The 21,222-nt window shown below is 47.5% G+C and overlaps 1 protein-coding gene across 14 annotated transcripts in view; it reads left to right on the forward strand.

Moving 5' to 3' along the window:
- The window catches only part of ZBTB20 (zinc finger and BTB domain containing 20), a 1,152,793-nt gene that overhangs the window by 913,551 nt on the left and 218,020 nt on the right, over nucleotides 1-21,222 (forward strand). For all 14 annotated transcript variants that reach the window (XR_012305514.1, XM_073668598.1, XM_073668593.1 and 11 more), the window contains one exon: nucleotides 13,028-13,147. The gene's annotated coding sequence lies outside the window, so the exon portion shown is untranslated. The remainder of the gene's footprint in view (nucleotides 1-13,027; nucleotides 13,148-21,222) is intronic.

A 21,222-nucleotide genomic window follows, 5' to 3' on the forward strand; every position in this document is an offset into this window, starting at 1 on the left:
TCTGCTGGTGCAGTCACTGTGTACATACATTACATTACCGATCCTGAGTTACATCCTGTATTACACTCCAGAGCTGCACTCGCTATTCTGCTGGTGCAGTCACTGTATACATACATTACATTACTGATCCTGAGTTACATCCTGTATTATCCTCCAGAGCTGCACTCACTATTCTGCTGGTGCAGTCACTGTGTACATACATTACATTACTGATCCTGAGTTACATCCTGTATTATACTCCAGAGCTCCACTCACTATTCTGCTGGTGCAGTCACTGTGTACATACATTACATTACTGATCCTGAGTTACCTCCTGTATTATACTCCAGAGCTGCACTCACTATTCTGCTGGTGCTGTCACTGTGTACATACATTACATTACTGATCCTGAGTTACATCCTGTATTATACCCCAGAGCTGCACTCACTATTCTGCTGGTGCAGTCACTGTGTACATACATTACATTACTGATCCTGAGTTACATCCTGTATTATACTCCAGAGCTGCACTCACTATTCTGCTGGTGCAGTCACTGTGTACATACATTACATTACTGATCCTGAGTTACATCCTGTATTATACTCCAGAGCTACACTCACTATTCTGCTGGTGGAGTCACTGTGTACATACATTACATTACTGATCCTGAGTTACATCCTGTATTATACTCCAGAGCTGCACTCACTATTCTGCTGGTGCAGTCACTGTGTACATACATTACATTACTGATCCTGAGTTACATCCTGTATTATACTCCAGAGCTGCACTCACTATTCTGCTGGTGCAGTCACTGTGTACATACATTACATTACTGATCCTGAGTTACCTCCTGTATTATACTCCAGAGCTGCACTCACTATTCTGCTGGTGCTGTCACTGTGTACATACATTACATTACTGATCCTGAGTTACATCCTGTATTATACCCCAGAGCTGCACTCACTATTCTGCTGGTGCAGTCACTGTGTACATACATTACATTACTGATCCTGAGTTACATCCTGTATTATACCCCAGAGCTGCACTCACTATTCTGCTGGTGCAGTCACTGTGTACATACATTACATTACTGATCCTGAGTTACATCCTGTATTATACTCCAGAGCTGCACTCACTATTCTGCTGGTGCAGTCACTGTGTACATACATTACATTACTGATCCTGAGTTACATCCTGTATTATACTCCAGAGCTGCACTCACTATTCTGCTGGTGCAGTCACTGTGTACATACATTACATTACTGATCCTGAGTTACATCCTGTATTATACTCCAGAGCTGCACTCACTATTCTGCTGGTGCAGTCACTGTGTACATACATTACATTACTGATCCGGAATTACCTCCTGTATTATACCCCAGAGCTGCACTCACTATTCTGCTAGTGGAGTCATAAACAGTATATAAAGTATAAGACATTGGTCTTTTGATTGACTTCTGGGTGTATGGAGTGTCACTCATCTAGTGATTGATATGTTGCCTTCCTGCTGTAGTTCTCTGAGTATCTTCCGCTATCCTGTCCGCTGAACCACAGCTGTGGATGAGCCATGATATGGTCACCCGAGAGCAGGGAATCTCCTGTGTCTTTTTGGCAGCAGTGTTTATAGTGATCCTGTGGATGCCTGCAGTGTGACCGCTGCTGCTGATCAGTCTGTGTGCACTGTAGCAGCAATGTGTATTTGCAGATGATGGCTCATGTTATTAAGTTACCGGATTCCATAGAGTTCCCGGGGTGATGCCATCTCCGATTCCCTCACTTTTTCCCAATGTCTGGTCTTATCCCAAGAGCAATAAAGGGTCAGATTTATTACCCCATTGCCCCTTTCCCAACCTTCTTGCCATCTAGCCCTGGGTGATGGCCACCTCAGACCTTGCCTGTTGATACTGTGGACGTTCTCCATCTTTGGTCAGCAGTTCAGTGACATCTGTGGAGGACCTGTGACATTGTGTGCTCGCACCTTTACCATTTCCACCCACTGGAGGAATTTCGGAGTGTGTGTTTCTTGGATCCACAGAGTGGATGACTTACATAGCAGAGGACCAAGGTGGATGACGAGAGACACTTCGAGAGTTGCCACTGCATCTTCGTGTTTGATCCATGGTGGACAGATCTCAAAGGCCTGAAGAAGGATAACTGAGACCCCAGAATGATGGTGACACCCCAGGCCAATACCAAGTCTGTTTGTAACAGGACTTGCATATCTAGCCTTTAACCCTTCCCATTCCTCTGAGCTCTAGCAATGTGGGAACTGTGTACTATTTGCCATTGGATAAGTAACACCAGGAGTTGCAGCTCCATCAGGTCATGAATCAGACGTTCCGCCATGTCTGCACCATTGTAATATTGATTATGAGGCTCGGGCTCGTCATCATGGGACCTGTGATTGCCCCGTCTCCGCAGATTCTCCTCCAGGAGCCCCCCATGCCGCGGCCCTCCCTTGGCTTGTGTCTATGCGGCTTGTGATCCCTTTGCTTTGTGCAGTGTGGACACGGCATTCTCCGCTATCGGCTGCTGTGGAAACAATCTTTTTGATCGTGTTTTCTTTTTTTTTTTTCTCGTCTCAGTGTTTCATGAAAATTCATTAATCTGTGACATTTAAACACTGTGTCTGAGAGGTGTCTGCCGCTGGGCCGGCTGCCCGCATCAATACTTTACTTACTTCTTGGCATCTTATCAATATTTCGGGGACCCCAGCAACTACACATGGATGCAGCGCCCGTCAATCGGCACACACCCGCCGCAGCCGCTCCTTAACGAGCCGGAGCTGACGGATATTAAAGCGTCAGATCCTTTCACAGCTTCATAACACGTAGCAAAGCGTTTTTGCCTCTCCTCCTCCTCCTCCTCGTCCTCCTCCTCCTGCTCTCAGCTCTTGTTTATCTGATGTCATTCACAGAGCCATAAATATGGAACAGAGACGCCTTTATCAGACCTGCGGCGCAGGGCATCGTGGTGAAATCTGGTTATGTGTCTCCAGAAAAATAACAGATCGGTCCTTCCGCTCGCTACAAACCATCAGCGCCATTTTTTTTTTTTTTCCATGTCCTACAATGACACCACACTGGAAATGTAGAGAAGAATTACAAAATCAGCTGTCGCCTTAGATGTGATTGATTTTATAGTGGCCCTTTGTATCACTCCTCCTTTTATAACCAGCCACTCCCGCGAGAAAAATGTTGTACTTTAAGGGTATGATCACTTTTGCAACCAATGTTTTAAAGCTCCAATGATAAAAAAAGTAAACAATCCTGATTAAAAAAATATCATTCTGTTTTGTGTATGCAGTTCCTATGCAAATCCATGCGTCTCCCTCGTTACAGGCTCAGCACATGTGCGTGCTATGTTTCCATGTGTCCTTTCTCTACCCAGACACCCCACGCTGGGACAGACATGGGTTGTTTCAAGTCTGTACACACGGGGGGGTCTGTATCGGAACTGGAGACTGAAAACTGATTTCTTTCTTTTTTTTTTTTAGTTTTCTTTATTTGTATGACATGAAAAAAAAAATCAATAGATACATAATTAAATTCCATTAGAAAATTTTGGGGTATTAAAATTATTTTGATCCAAGATTAAAGTTGTTCAAGACATGAGAAAAAGAGAATCCTCTTTAGCTGTGCGAAGGGATTCTTCCCAGTAAGAGAAATCGTATAATTCTTTATTGAACATTTAGTATCTTTTCAAGTAGAAGAAAATAATAATAAGCAGAAGGGAAAGAGTCCTTTCATTAAGAGCAGCATTGATTGTAAGCTGTCTGACATACTCTACTCCACAACTACACAGGAGCTGGGCATGGCGGCCGCTGTATTGTTATTCTGGAGAGTATTATCTCCTACATCATAAGTTCTAGGTCTGGGATCCCCAATCATAGTGGATGACCATCAGTCAAGAGCATCTCTCCCCCCTACTCCTTGCAGTAAATGATATCGGAGTTATCGAGCTGAACAACTAAGACCTTCAATAATACAAGTGTAACATTGTCTATAGGATGAGCAGAAGGTGAGGCTTGAAAACTCTTCACGGTATTATTATGTGCTCTACCCCTTTATTCTGCTGCCAATGACACCACTTACTGAAATAATAGCCGTGTACACGCGGCCAAGCTCTGACTCCCAGGCCAAGGCACCACCGCTGAGTGTCCATGGCTTAAAGTGTAACTCACAAGGGCGATCAAGAGAGTCTGCAAGTGAAAGTGAGGATTAATTTTGTTTTTAAAAAGTTTGAATCTCTATACAGAGATGCATGATAATATTCTGTCTGCAGCCACCACTAGTGGGAGCTCCCTGTATACAGATATACATGATAAGATTCTGTCTGCAGCCACCACTAGGAGGGGCTCCCTGTATACAGAGGCATATGGTAAGATTCTGTCTGCAGCCACCACTAGGGGGAGCTCCCTGTATACAGAGATACATGATAAGATACTGTCTGCAGCCACCACTAGGAGGGGCTCCCTGTATACAGAGGCATATGGTAAGATTCTGTCTGCAGCCACCACTAGAGGGAGCTCCCTGTATACAGAGATGCATGATAAGATCCTGCCTGCAGCCACCACTAGGGGGAGCTCCCTGTATACAGATATACATAATAAGATTCTGTCTGCAGCCACCACTAGGGGGAGCTCCCTGTATACGAGATACATGATAATATTCTGTCTGCAGCCACCACTAGAGGGAGCTCCCTGTATACAGAGATGCATGATAAGATCCTGCCTGCAGCCACCACTAGGGGGAGCTCCCTGTATACAGAGATACATGATAAGATTCTGTCTGCAGCCACCAGTAGGGGGAGCTCCCTGTATACGAGATACATGATAATATTCTGTCTGTATCCACCACTAGGGGGAGCTCCCTGTATACAGATATACATGATAAGATTCTGTCTGCAGCCACCACTAGGGGGAGCTCCCTGTATACGAGATACATGATAATATTCTGTCTGCAGCCACCACTAGAGGGAGCTCCCTGTATACAGAGATACATGATAAGATTCTGTCTGCAGCCACCAGTAGGGGGAGCTCCCTGTATACAGAGATACATGATAAGATTCTGTCTGCAGCCACCACTAGAGGGAGCTCCCTGTATACAGAGATACATGATAAGATTCTGTCTGCAGCCACACTAGGGGGAGCTCCCTGTATACAGATATACATGATAAGATTCTGTCTGCAGCCACCACTAGGGGGAGCTCCCTGTATACAGATATACATGATAAGATTCTGTCTGCAGCCACCACTAGGGGGAGCTCCCTGTATACAGAGATACATGATAAGATTCTGTCTACAGCCACCACTAGGGGGAGCTCCCTGTATACAGAGATACATGATAAGATTCTGTCTACAGCCACCACTAGGGGGAGCTACCTGTATACAGAGATACATGATAAGATTCTGTCTGCAGCCACCAGTAGGGGGAGCTCCCTGTATACAGAGATACATGATAAGATTCTGTCTACAGCCACCACTAGGGGGAGCTCCCTGTATACAGATATACATGATAATATTCTGTCTGCATCCACCACTAGGGGGAGCTCCCTGTATACAGAGATACATGATAAGATTCTGTCTGCAGCCACCACTAGGGGGAGCTCCCTGTATACAGAGATACATGATAAGATTCTGTCTACAGCCACCACTAGGGGGAGCTCCCTGTATACAGAGATACATGATAAGATCCTGTCTACATCCACCACTAGAGGGAGCTCCCTGTATACAGATATACATGATAAGATTCTGTCTGCAGCCACCACTAGGGGGAGCTCCCTGTATACAGATATACATGATAAGATTCTGTCTGCAGTCATCACTAGGGGGAGCTCCCTGTATACAGATATACATGATAAGATCCTGTCTGCAGCCACCACTAGAGGGAGCTCCCTGTATACAGATATACATGATAAGATACTCTCTGCAGCCACCACTAGGGGGAGCTCCCTGTATACAGATATACATGATAAGATTCTGTCTGCAGCCACCACTAGGGGGAGCTCCCTGTATACGAGATACATGATAATATTCTGTCTGCATCCACCACTAGGGGGAGCTCCCTGTATACAGAGATACATGATAAGATTCTGTCTGCAGCCACCACTAGGGGGAGCTCCCTGTATACAGAGATACATGATAAGATTCTGTCTACAGCCACCACTAGGGGGAGCTCCCTGTATACAGAGATACATGATAAGATTCTGTCTGCAGCCACCACTAGGGGGAGCTCCCTGTATACAGAGATACATGATAAGATTCTGTCTACATCCACCACTAGAGGGAGCTCCCTGTATACAGAGATACATGATAAGATCCTGTCTACATCCACCACTAGAGGGAGCTCCCTGTAGACATTAACCTTAGTTACCCAGGCAATATGTGGCTGAACATGATATTTCTATAGAATCCCTAGTAGTATTGATGCCTCCTGATAATTATATGAAGTTGGCCATAAAATAAACCATTGAAGTGACCAGTTCTGCTTGTGGTTCACCGCACAATCTGCCGTCTACATGGGATGTAATAAAGATTTTGAATGCTGATGGAGGATGACCTACTCCATCCCTGAGAGCTTCTAATGATGGGGTGAGTGGATCCATGGATGTGATTACCTGCATTGGATAGAAGGGGATGGTGGAATAATACTCTTCCTTCTGCATAGTGTAACTATCGGTCTTCCGATTTACCCACTACTTTTGGGACACGTTACATTGGGGAGGGAGCACTCTCTGCCTCCACCCTGCTAGGATACTATGAAGCTTATAATGTGTGAACCGTGGGAGGAGTCGTGGCCACTAATACACCTGGAGTGTCCCTTTAATAGGATGTGACCTTTCTCGCCTGCGTTCAGTCTAATGTGCATTAATGTGCTGTGCCGGGATACTGGGCTGCAGAAAGCGGGCGAGCCGTGTGAAATGACCGCCTTGTGAATATTTGATGGCGTCTCTACTCTCCGCTCACAGCCAGGCAATGATTGTCTGGAGATCTGCTTAATATTTCACAAGGATAATACAGATTCAGTGTTCCTGGCTGATCTTAGAATTAAGGGGGTTAAATGATGTCAGCCGTGCACAGCGGCGTCATCTGTTTACATGTCTGACAGATATCGGCCCCGCGCCGCCATGGTTCATTATACTGTGATCTCTGCCCCATTTTATGCGGGGCAGAAAACCCTCCCTGTGAAAGAGATCTGTGCTTATGTAGGAAGAGGTGTCTCTGTGTGTATAGGATGTATGTGTGTGTGTCCGTGTAACGTGTATGTATGTACACGGCTCAAAAAAATAAAGGGAACACTTAACAGAATGTAACTCCAAGTAAATCAAACTTCTGTGAAATCAGACTGTCCACTTAGGAAGCAACACTGATTGACAATCAATTTCACATGCTGTTGTGCAAATGGAATAGACAATAGATGGAAATTATTGGCAATTATCAAGACACCCTCAATAAAGGAGTGGTTCTGCAGGTGGGGACCGCAGACCACATCTCAGTACCAATGCTTCCTGGCTGATGTTTTGGTCACTTTTGAATGTTAGTTGTGCTTTCACACTCGTGGTAGCATGAGACGGACTCTACAACCCACAGAAGTTGCTCAGGTAGTGCAGCTCATCCAAGATGGCACATCAATGCGAGCTGTGGCAAGAAGGTTTGCTGTGCCTGTCAGAGGCTGGAAGCGCTACCAGGAGACAGGCCAGTACACCAGGAGACGTGGAGGGGGCCGTAGGAGGGCAACAACCCAGCAGCAGGACTGCTACCTCCGCTTTTGTGCAAGGAGGAACAGGAGGAGCACTGCCAGAGCCCTGCAAAATGACCTCCAGCAGCCACAAATGTGCATGTGTCTGCACAAACGGTTAGAAACCGACTCCATGAGGGTGGAATGAGGGCCCGACGTCCACAGATGGGGGTTGTGCTCACAGCCCAACACCGCGCAGGACGCTTGGCATTTGCCACAGAACACCAGGATTGGCAAAGTCGCCACTGGCGCCCTGTGCTCTTCACAGATGAAAGCAGGTTCACACTGAGCACATGTGACAGACGTGACAGAGTCTGGAGTCGCCGTGGAGAGCGATCTGCTGCCTCCAACATCCTTCAGCATGACCGGTTTGGCTGTGGGTCAGTAATGGTGTAGGGTGGCATTTCTTGGGAGGGCCGCACATCCCTCCATGTGCTCGCCAGAGGTAGCCTGACTGCCAATAGGTACTGAGATGAGATCCTCAGACCCCTTGTGAGACCATATGCTGGTGCGGATGGCCCTGGGTTCCTCCTAATGCAGGACAATGCCAGACCTCATGTGGCCGGAGTGTGTCAGCAGTTCCTGCAAGATGAAGGCATTGAAGCTATGGACTGGCCCGCCCGATCCCCAGACGTGAATCCGATTGAGCACATCTGGGACATCATGTCTCGCTCCATCCACCAACGTCACGTTGCACCACAGACTGTCCAGGAGTTGGCGGATGCTTTAGTCCAGGTCTGGGAGGAGATGCCACAGGAGACCATCCGCAACCTCATCAGGAGCATGCCCGGAGGTCATACAGGCACGTGGAGGCCACACACAATACTCAGCCTCATCAGGAGCATGCCCAGGCATTGTAGGGAGGTCATACAGGCAGGTGGAGGCCACACACAATACTCAGCCTCATCAGGAGCATGCCCAGGCGTTGTAGGGAGGTCATACAGGCAGGTGGAGGCCACACACAATACTCAGCCTCATCAGGAGCATGCCCAGGCATTGTAGGGAGGTCATACAGGCACGTGGAGGCCACACACAATACTCAGCCTCATCAGGAGCATGCCCAGGCATTGTAGGGAGGTCATACAGGCACGTGGAGGCCACACACAATACTCAGCCTCATCAGGAGCATGCCCAGGCATTGTAGGGAGGTCATACAGGCACGTGGAGGCCACACACAATACTCAGCCTCATCAGGAGCATGCCCAGGCGTTGTAGGGAGGTCATACAGGCACGTGGAGGCCACACACAATACTGAGACTCATCAGGAGCATGCCCAGGCGTTGTAGGGAGGTCATACAGGCACGTGGAGGCCACACACAATACTCAGCCTCATCAGGAGCATGCCCAGGCGTTGTAGGGAGGTCATGCAGGCACGTGGATCCGCACACAATACTCAGCCTCATTAGGAGCATACCCAGGCGTTGTAGGGAGGTCATACAGGCACGTGGAGGCCACACAATACTCAGCCTCATCAGGAGCGTGCCCAGGCATTGTAGGGAGGTCATGCAGGCACGTGGAGGCCACATAATACTCAGCCTCATCAGGAGCATGCCCAGGCGTTGTAGGGAGGTCATGCAGGCACGTGGAGGCCACACACAATGCTCAGCCTCATCAGGAGCATGCCCAGGCGTTGTAGGGAGGTCATACAGGCACGTGGAGGCCACACACAATACTCAGCCTCATCAGGAGCATGCCCAGGCGTTGTAGGGAGGTCATACAGGCACTTGGAGGCCACACACAATACTCAGCCTCATCAGGAGCATGCCCAGGCGTTGTAGGGAGGTCATACAGGCACGTGGAGGCCACACTCAATACTCAGCCTCATCAGGAGCATGCCCAGGCGTTGTAGGGAGGTCATACAGGCACGTGGAGGCCACACTCAATACTCAGCCTCATCAGGAGCATGCCCAGGCGTTGTAGGGAGGTCATACAGGCACGTGGATCCGCACACAATACTCAACCTCATTAGAAGCATGCCCAGGCATTGTAGGGAGGTCATACAGGCACGTGGAGGCCACACAATACTCAGCCTCATCAGGAGCATGCCCAGGCATTGTAGGGAGGTCATACAGGCACGTGGAGGCCACACACAATACTCAGCCTCATCAGGAGCATGCCCAGGTGTTGTAGGGAGGTCATACAGGCACGTGGAGGCCACACACAATACTCAGCCTCATCAGGAGCATGCCCAGGCGTTGTAGGGAGGTCATACAGGCACGTGGAGGCCACACACAATACTCAGCCTCATCAGGAGCATGCCCAGGCGTTGTAGGGAGGTCATACAGGCACGTGGAGGCCACACACAATACTCAGACTCATCAGGAGCATGCCCAGGCGTTGTAGGGAGGTCATACAGGCACGTGGAGGCCACACACAATACTCAGCCTCATCAGGAGCATGCCCAGGCGTTGTAGGGAGGTCATACAGGCATGTGGAGGCCACACACAATACTTCGCCTCATCAGGAGCATGCCCAGGCGTTGTATGGAGGTCATACAGCCACGTGGAGGCCACACACAATACTCCGCCTCATCAGGAGCATGCCCAGGCGTTGTAGGGAGGTCATACAGGCACGTGGAGGCCACACACAATACTCAGCCTCATCAGGAGCATGCCCAGGCATTGTAGGGAGGTCATACAGCCACGTGGAGGCCACACACAATACTCAGCCTCATCAGGAGCATGCCCAGGCGTTGTAGGGAGGTCATACAGCCACGTGGAGGCCACACACAATACTCAGCCTCATCAGGAGCATGCCCAGGCATTGTAGGGGGGTCATACAGGCACGTGGAGGCCACACACAATACTCAGCCTCATCAGGAGCATGCCCAGGCGTTGTAGGGAGGTCACACAGGCACGTGGAGGCCACACACAATACTCAGCCTCATCAGGAGCATGCCCAGACGTTGTAGGGAGGTCATACAGGCACGTGGAGGCCACACACAATACTCAGCCTCATCAGGAGCATGCCCAGGCGTTGTAGGGAGGTCATACAGGCACGTGGAGGCCACACACAATACTCAGACTCATCAGGAGCATGCCCAGGCGTTGTAGGGAGGTCATACAGGCATGTGGAGGCCACACACAATACTCCGCCTCATCAGGAGCATGCCCAGGCGTTGTATGGAGGTCATACAGGCACGTGGAGGCCACACACAATACTCCGCCTCATCAGGAGCATGCCCAGGCGTTGTAGGGAGGTCATACAGGCACGTGGAGGCCACACACAATACTCAGCCTCATCAGGAGCATGCCCAGGCGTTGGAGGGAGGTCATACAGGCACGTGGAGGCCACACACAATACTGAGCCTCATTCTGACTTGTTTTAAGGACATTACATCACAGTTGGATCAGCCTGTAGTGTGTTTTTCCACTTTAATTTTGGGGGTGACTCCAAATCCCGGCCTCCATTGGTTAATAAATGTGATTTCCATTGATGATTTTTGTGTGATTTTGTTGTCAGCACATTCAGCTTTGTACAGAACAAAGTATTAAATGAGAAGATTTCATTCATTCAGATCTAGGATGGGGGATTTCACTGTTCCCTTTATTTTTTTGAGCAGTGTGTATATATACAGTACAGACCAAAAGTTTGGACACACCTTCTCATTTAAAGATTTTTCTGTATTTTCAGGACTATGAAAATTGTACATTCACACTGAAGGCATCAAAACTATGAATTACCACATGTGGAATTATATACTTAACAAAAAAGTGTGAAACAACTGAAAATATATCTTATATTCTAGGTTCTTCAAAGTAGCCACCTTTTGCTTTGATGACTGCTTTGCACACTCTTGGCATTCTCTTGATGAGCTTCAAGAGGTAGTCACCAGAAATGGTCTTCACTTCACAGGTGTGCCCTGTCAGGTTTAATAAGTGGGATTTCTTGCCTTATATGCATGTTGTACATGCATTTTTCCATGAAAGACGAAGAAATATGGGTTGTTCCAGACATTGTTCAGAAGAACATCGTACTTTGATTGAAAAGTTGATTGGAGAGGGTAAAACTTATAAAGAAGTGCAGACAATGATCGGCTGTTCAGCTAAAATGATCTCCAATGCTTTATAATGGAAAGCAAAACCAGAGAGACGTGGAAGAAAACAGAAGATTACCATTCGAATAGATCGAAGAATAACCAGAATGGCAAAGGCTCAGCCAATGATCAGCTCCAGGATGATCACAGACAGTCTCCAGTTACATGTGAGGACTGTGACAGTTAGAAGATGCTTGTGTGAAGCTAATCTCTGAGCAAGAAGTCCCCACAAAGTCCCAATGTTAAAAAAAGACATATACTGAAGCGGATACAATTTGCCAAACAACAAATCAACTGGCCTAAAGAGAAATGGAGAAACATTTTGTGGACTGATGAAAGTAAAATTGTTCTTTTTGGGTCCATGGGCCGCAGACAGTTCATCAGACGACCCCCAAACTCAGCATTCAGCCACAGTACACCCTGCAGACAGTGAAGCATGGTGGTGAAGCATCATGATATGGGCATATTTCCCTTACTATGGTCCGGACCTATTTACCCCATACCAGGGATCATGGACCAGTTTGCAGATATTAAAATACTTGAAGAGGTCATGTTGCCTTGAAATGGGTGTTTCACTAAGACAACGACCCTAAACACACCAGTAAGCGAGCAAAATCTTGGTTCCAGTCCAACAAAATTGAGTTTATAGAGTGGCCAGTCCAATTCCTGGACCTTAATCACATTGTAAACTTGTGGGGTGACATCAAAAATGCCGTCTCTGAGGCAAAGCCAACAAATGACAAAAAATTGTGGGATGTAGTGAAAGCCTCCTGGGCTGGAATAACAGGTGACAGGAGACAGAAGTTGGTTGACTCTATGCAACATAGATGTGACACAGTTCTAAAAAACTGCTATCTTTTAGAACGGAACAATGTACATTTTTTGTTATTTTCTGTAAAGTAGTTAAAAATTATCTACATTTCTCTTCATGTTGTGAATTAGAAAACAGCGTGCAATGTTCCCAATGCTGGAAATAAGAACTAGTATAACGATCTTGTGCATAATTCTATTCACTGCTATTATTTGAACATTGCTGTATATGCAGTGGATGGATTCAGCACAGATGACGTTACCGCTGTCTCTGCTGCATGGCACAGCGGGTCAGGGCAGTGATGGGCAGCATATATGTGCACTGTCTGAGTCCTGCTGATTAGAGTGTCAGCTCTGGGGCAAGGGGCGGCCTCTCCAGTCTCGTACTTTCTGATTCTTCTTACCCACGTAAATACTATAGTCATAGACATATTTCTTTATTTTTTTCCTCTTCTTCCCATAGGTGACTGCTGGCTGAATCTAGCGGGATTCTGGGATATCGCCCATGTGTATGAGACACTTCAGCAGAGCGGGAATGAGCAGCGGCCGTAGACCCAGACGCCCAGACCTGCCGCACTAAGAGGTACCTGTCACAATGCATGGAGGTGGAGGATGCGCCGTCCTGCATCAACACGTCAGGGAATCCTTTCCTTTTCTTATGTTTCTTTGTGCTCCAATCACATCCAAAGCTGCATAGATAATGGTGCCAGCTGTCACCACTGTGCAGGTACTCCCGACCCAGCTATCCGCTGATAACAGTGACACGCCGCACTCCCCGCATTGTGGACATTTATTGGTCAGACCCTACTCTGCATCACCCACAATACATCCCAGCAGTGCACACACACGACCAGTAGGAGGCAGCAGTCACATAGGTGCCTAAGCCCAAGAGCCACCAGCAGAATTGTGATCGCAGCTCTGGCTGGGACTGGAGTAGAAGTCCCAGCAAACTGCAGCTTTAAGCTATAAAGTTCAGACGCCCTGATGCTGAGGGTGAATCTGGAGGCTCAGGGCCATGAATTATACACATCACCCACCATAGGAAGCAGAAAGTGATGTATCAGCAATTATTTATGCTGTTTAAAGCCGGCTCGTCCTTAAAGGGGCCACGTCACTCTCAGAAGAATCAACTAATTAACCAAGGACTGAATCTAATGTGTGAGCCAGGAGCGAACAAACCATCAGTGCAGCCCACGGGGGCCCACGAGGTCAGGGGGCCACATCTACCTCCAAAGCAGGTGGAATTGTGCATTTTGATGAGTTATTGTACTGCAAAGGGCCCATATACTGTTCGTGCACAGGGGCCCCTTCTGTGTCCACACCTGTGAGCGGAGCACGTAACATCAGGGCTGTCATCCAGATTTCCATAGACCCTGACTGGAATATGACGCTGCATTACTGTTCACCGTTACATTGTGATTTGTCTCCCCTGTTCTGTGTCAGTTTCTACTGTAGTTCTAGCATTTTATTTATGAAACAGGAGGCTCAGGATTAACAGTCTGTACACTGAAGCCACCGAAGATAAGTGCAACGCATGCGAGGTAACAGGAAAGTGATGTGACTTTCATGTCATCTAATAGCAGCTACCACAAGTGTTTTCTGGAGGGTTCTGTATATATACACTGCGCAGTACCACTCCTCCTGTCCTGTATATATACACTGCACAGTACCACTCCTCCTGTCCTGTATATATACACTGCACAGTACCACTCCTCCTGTCCTGTATATATACACTGCACAGTACCACTCCTCCTGTCCTGTATATATACACTGCACAGTACCACTCCTCCTGTCCTGTATATATACACTGCACAGTACCACTCCTCCTGTCCTGTATATATACACTGCACAGTACCACTCCTCCTGTCCTGTATATATACACTGCACAGTACCACTCCTCCTGTCCTGTATATATACACTGCGCAGTACCACTTCTCCTGCCCTGTATATATACACTGCACAGTACCACTCCTCCTGTCCTGTATATATACACTGCACAGTACCACTTCTCCTGCCCTGTATATATACACTGCACAGTACCACTTCTCCTGTCCTGTATATATACACTGCACAGTACCACTCCTCCTGTCCTGTATATATACACTGCACAGTACCACTCCTCCTGTCCTGTATATATACACTGCACAGTACCACTTCTCCTGTCCTGTATATATACACTGCTCAGTACCACTCCTCCTGCCCTGTATATATACACTGCACAGTACCACTCCTCCTGCCCTGTATATATACACTGCACAGTACCACTTCTCCTGTCCTGTATATATACACTGCACAGTACCACTCCTCCTGTCCTGTATATATACACTGCACAGTACCACTCCTCCTGTCCTGTATATATACACTGCACAGTACCACTCCTCCTGTCCTGTATATATACACTGCACAGTACCACTTCTCCTGTCCTGTATATATACACTGCACAGTACCACTCCTCCTGTCCTGTATATATACACTGCACAGTACCACTCCTCCTGTCCTGTATATATACACTGCACAGTACCACTCCTCCTGTCCTGTATATATACACTGCACAGTACCACTCCTCCTGTCCTGTATATATACACTGCACAGTACCACTCCTCCTGTCCTGTATATATACACTGCGCAGTACCACTCCTCCTGTCCTGTATATATACACTGCGCAGTACCACTCCTCCTGTCCTGTATATATACACTGCACAGTACCACTCCTCCTGTCCTGTATATATACACTGCACAGTACCACTCCTCCTGTATATATACACTGCACAGTACCACTCCTCCTGTCCTGTATATATACACTGCACAGTACCACTCCTCCTGTCCTGTATATATACACTGCGCAGTACCACTCCTCCTGTCCTGTATATATACACTGCACAGTACCACTCCTCCTGTCCTGTATATATACACTGCACAGTACCACTCCTCCTGTCCTGTATATATACACTGCACAGTACCACTCCTCCTGTCCTGTATATATACACTGCACAGTACCACTCCTCCTGCCCTGTATATATACACTGCACAGTACCACTTCTCCTGTCCTGTATATATACACTGCACAGTACCACTCCTCCTGTCCTGTATATATACACTGCACAGTACCACTCCTCCTGTCCTGTATATATACACTGCACAGTACCACTCCTCCTGTCCTGTATATATACACTGCACAGTACCACTCCTCCTGTCCTGTATATATACACTGCACAGTACCACTTCTCCTGTCCTGTATATATACACTGCACAGTACCACTCCTCCTGTCCTGTATATATACACTGCACAGTACCACTCCTCCTGTCCTGTATATATACACTGCACAGTACCCCTCCTTCTGTCCTGTATATATAAACTGCACAGTACCACTTCTCCTGTCCTGTATATGTACACTGCACAGTACCACTCCTCCTGTCCTGTATATATACAATGCACAGTACCACTTCTCCTGTCCTGTATATATACAATGCATAGTACCACTTCTCTTGTCCTGTATATATACACTGCACAGTACCGCTCCTCCTGTCCTGTATATATACACTGCACAGCACCACTCCTCCTGTCCTGTATATATACACTGCACAGTACCACTCCTCCTGTCCTGTATATATAGACTGCACAGTACCACTCCTCCTGTCCTGTATATATACACTGCACAGTACCACTCCTCCTGTCCTGTATATATACACTGCACAGTACCACTCCTCCTGTCCTGTATATATACACTGCACAGTACCACTTCTCCTGTCCTGTGTGTATACACTGCACAGTACCACTCCTCCTGTATATATACACTGCACAGTACCACTCCTCCTGTCCTGTATATATACACTGCACAGTACCACTTCTCCTGTCCTGTGTGTATACACTGCACAGTACCACTCCTCCTGTCCTGTATATATACACTGCACAGTACCACTCCTCCTGTCCTGTATATATACACTGCACAGTACCACTCCTCCTGTCCTGTATATATACAATGCACAGTACCACTTCTCCTGTCCTGTATATATACAATGCACAGTACCACTTCTCTTGTCCTGTATATATACACTGCACAGTACCGCTCCTCCTGTCCTGTATATATACACTGCACAGTACCACTCCTCCTGTCCTGTATATATACACTGCACAGTACCACTTCTCCTGTCCTGTGTGTATACACTGCACAGTACCACTCCTCCTATCCTGTGTACTGGGTGTAATTCTGCTGCATATTAAAGTCTATGGATAAGAGGAAGAAGTAGCTGAGTTAGCGAGAGAGACACACAGACAGACCATCGACGTGTGCTGCAGCTTTGTAGTGTTTTGTCTCCTTCCAGAGCTGGATTCACAGCTGCACTGCTCAGCACTGCTATACACTGTCCTCCATGCTGCTGATGCTTCTGATCATGTGCTACATAGAGACAAGAAAGTAAGAACCTCTCTTTTCCGTGTGTGCTTGAGTATGGGAGCCATTATAGTAGCTGGTAACAGCCGCCCGCGGTGTAGTCACCCAGCTTTCCCAGGGGCCGATATTAATAGTGATTCCTTCTACCAGCGACAGACGAGGACGGCGTGTATTTACTGGAGACTTTATTGCAGTAAAGACCTAATGGAATGTGTCTGGTCCGCGGCCGCGGCGGATCGAGTGTCCGAGGCTCCGATTGTTTACGTTTATTTTGGATCCACTGTCTGTGAATTCTTTGTCCTCAGAGAACCTCTGCTCCATCTTCCCCTCCCCCCATCCAGTCCTCGCCGCCGCCGCCGCACAGATCCATTTACCGGGAGAGATCAGGTTCTGAAAAAAAAAAAAGTTTGGTTTTGCACCAAAAAGCCTCTCAGTGGATATCAGAGGGAACATAAGATAAGACTATCAGATGCAGGGAGGAGAAAAATCCCCGCCACCGCTGCCGTGCCGGCTCCAGGTAAACGATAGGCCGGGAAAGATAAGACGTAGACAATTCCCACCGCCCCGGTCCCACGCTGCCCGGACCTATAGGTGACGGCACGAATCCATTGAAGGCAGAGGGGATCCGAGACGCTTACCTCAAACCGCTCGGCTCGCTCTAGCACTGCCAAAACATCCGGGGCAACGTGCCAGACACCCAAGCTGAGGGAGAGCATGGACCATAAGATTCTGACGATCGGCTAATTATGGTTTATGAATTTCAGCTTTAATCTGCAGTTCACTGAGTCCTGATTAAATATCAGTTAAACACAATTAAAGTTTGTGTTGTGTTTCCCTCTCTTGATCAGAATAATTAGAGACTACGCCGCTCATGTCACTAGTCACAGGCAGAATTTTTTTCCTCCCTCTTCCCCCCCCATCTCGTAAATGAATATGTTTCTTTAAAAGCAGTTTTACGGCACCAGCTGTTGGTGTTATTCCTCATCTCGCTGCTATCATTGCACAGATTAGCTCCTGATCGCCTAAACCTTGCCCCATCGCTGCCGGCACTGCTGTGCAAAATCCAGGCAGGAAGCTTCAGTGCAAAAGTATTCCCACCCCTCCTACCTCATCATGATAAGCTCAGGCCATGCAATGCTCCCTGGGAAAATAAGAATGCAAATATTCTCTCCGCAGAGGAGGAAAGCAGGGTCTCTAGTGCCGCCTAGTGGCGGCAGCAATCCCAGGAGCCAATATTGAAACCAAACCAGGGTTGTCTCCCAAAGGTAAGGAAGGACTCCTATTGCAGATACATTATTCAGGGTCCTCGTCAGTGCAAAGTAGTTGTCTGCATGAGAGGCCTTCAATGGAAGGTGCAAAGGGGGGAAAGTATTCATTAAGGAGAATACCAGGAGCTGGCCAAGTGAAACTTAAAGGCAACTCAGTACAATGTGGGAAAATAAGTATGCAAATAGCCAGTGACGTAAGCTGAAGCTCATGGGCCCCGATGCTAAAGCTCCAATGGGACCCCCAATTATTGCAAGTCTTTAATAGAATTGGTCTTTTCATATGGGCCAATGAAACTTTTTGGGCCCCTTAGGCTCCTCCAGGGCCCCGGTGCAATTGTACTTGCGCCCCTGCAAATAGCCTCTTCTCATGGTCTGTAGGTAGTAATCCTAGAAGTCACAACCGACCTTTTACAGAACCTTGTCCCATGAGTCCATTGCAGACAGCTGTTTGGGGTTCTTGCCCCGTTGTCAGTGCAAAGTACTAGAATGGGTCGTGCCACTTTTGGAAACAGCAATTGTAAAAGTGAATATTGAGCCTTAAAAGAGGCTTTCTCCAAGACCCTCACACCCTCTGTTGAAGGCATCTCACCCTGCCAGACAGTTCTCCAACAAATGGAGGTCTTCTCATTTTGGGGAAGATTCTGGTTTGGCTTTACATCCTAAGTTATGTGACAAGACTCTTCTTCCAGGATTGCTACCTCCTCTAGGTGGCACTAGAGACCCTGCTCTCTTCCTCTGTGTAGAGACGGTTTGTATCGGACCTATGAACACTACACCTCACAGAGTCTTGTTTGCACGTTGCCCACTCCTCCTGAAGTAGTTTCCAGCCTTAGCTGCATATTACTCATGATAAAGTTTATCGCTGTGTGTATCCACATCTGCATTGGATTTGTAGCTGCCATGAGTTGGGCATTGTAAACCGATCACCTCCTCCATCCCTCACCTCTTACCCTAGAAAGAAGCCTCCTTGGCCTAATACATTTTACCTAGAATGATACATTGTAACAAACTATCAGTTCAGTAAAGAGATTTAGGCTGCTGGTCCACTTAGTTCACAAAGGATTGTCTAGACTAGATGCAATTGTAAGAAAACAATTAGGTTTTAGAATATACTTTCATTTAATCAGGAGAAAGAAAAATGCTTGATAATAATGTGCTGGGACTTCCCGCTGTGAGAGGGGGGAGAGCTTCCTTCTTTAGTGCTGTTGGATATTGTTATTTATCGTAAGCAATGAATGCTGTTTATGTCACCACAAACCATGGCAGGTCGCCTCGAAGACCAGATCTTCACTACAAAGTCACGTGAAGACTGGGGTAAGGAACAGGTGCCAGGATTCGGAGTTTTGATCAGTACCGTTACCTTTTCTCTAGTCCAATCAATGTGTGCGTGCTGCCTCCAGTGACTCAGCAGCCGCCTCCTCATCCAGCAGATGTCATCCCCTATCCATTGTATTGGTTGATGACTTGCTGATTGCTGAGGGTCTGACTGCTGAGACCTGAGAACTGAACCCTGAGAAGGTGTCTTGGATGGAGCAGAGATGCGCATGCTCGGCCTCTGCCCCATTCACTGTCTATGGGACTGCTGGAGTGCTGTACTCAGCTTTCTCCAACAGTTCCATAGACCATAAATAGAACAGTTCCCAGGACTGATGGGGTCCCAGCAGGCAGACCTCCAGCGATCAGCAAGTTAACCCTTTTTCTACGGATAGGGGATAATTTGGGAATAACCCTTTAATATATTGAAAATACAGGTTTCCTTTACCCAACGCTTCCTCTCTAGATAATCTCTGCTTGCTGTCAGTGAATGAAAACACTCGTTTGCCTTCAACCTGTAAATATTTAGTCCTGCTCTGGGGCTGAGATGCGGATACAATTGTACCCTGTGTAGACAATGCCCTGCGAGCTGAAAAGCCCGAACTCCCAACCGATACACTGTAGCAAACCAGCAGCATTGACTGCACAGTGGTCGTCACTCAGTGCCCCCCGCCGAGCTCACAGTCTCAGGGTCCATGTACAGGAGCAGATAATCGGATGAACGACGTCAGACGAGTCTTTATACAGGACGAGAATCGTGAATGAAATAGTTGAATAGTGATTGTTACATTGTTACATCGTGCAGCGTTCACACAGACAACCTTATTGGGGCCTGAACTTCCTTTTTGCTGGTCGTTGAATGAGCGAACGATCTGCATACACCATTGTCGTGAACGATGGGTCGTTAGCGTTAGAATCTGACGGATTATCGGCCGGTGTAATGAGCCTTTGGGCCGCATTCACACGTCCGGGTGACCCGTCCTAGTGCTGTCTGTTTTCTTGCAGAGCACACGGATCCACGGCGTCTCACTGATCCATTCACACAACAGTTTGAAAAACGGATCCGTGAGACTCAGAACGCCTCCTATTCGCATCAGTTTTTACGAATCTGCCTCGACCACGAAAGTCTGCGCGGATCTGTGAGACTTTGTCCTCCGTTGTTCCATCCAAGTTTCATCCCTTTTATCTGATAAATTGGAAAAAAAAGAGATGAGAAAAATACTAGGAAGCAACAAGGATGATTTCTCAGTGAAGAAAGTTCCCTAAATTTCTTACTTGTTTTTGGATGGAACCTGCTCCCTGTTATACACCCATTTATAGACAGACCCCATGGTGATGACGCCCTTTGCCGGATTCGGTCCCAGGACCCCATCATTGCAAGGAACCACTAAGCTGCTGATATCTGGGACAATGTGAATTTCAAAGCTGCCCCAACTTGGCCCTGGGCCCTTTATTCAATGGGCCCCATAATGGCTGCTACTGTTATCTATGACTTCTGATCCTTCTTAAGGGGTCACAGATGTTGATCAGAAGCTCCAGCACAGTTTTTCCCTGGAATCCCCAATACCTTTTTTTTTTAATATTCTTGGGTTAATGTAGATTGTGATCAGTCGGCGGTGAGCAGTTGTGCATGGAGGGGTCAGTCCTGCTCCCACCAGGATTACCCCCAGCAGACGGTGTCCCCA

The sequence above is a fragment of the Phyllobates terribilis genome, unplaced genomic scaffold, assembly GCF_046119375.1.
Source record: "Phyllobates terribilis strain yellow unplaced genomic scaffold, ASM4611937v1 Scaffold_2__4_contigs__length_985480577, whole genome shotgun sequence".
Lineage (NCBI taxonomy): Eukaryota > Metazoa > Chordata > Amphibia > Anura > Dendrobatidae > Phyllobates > Phyllobates terribilis.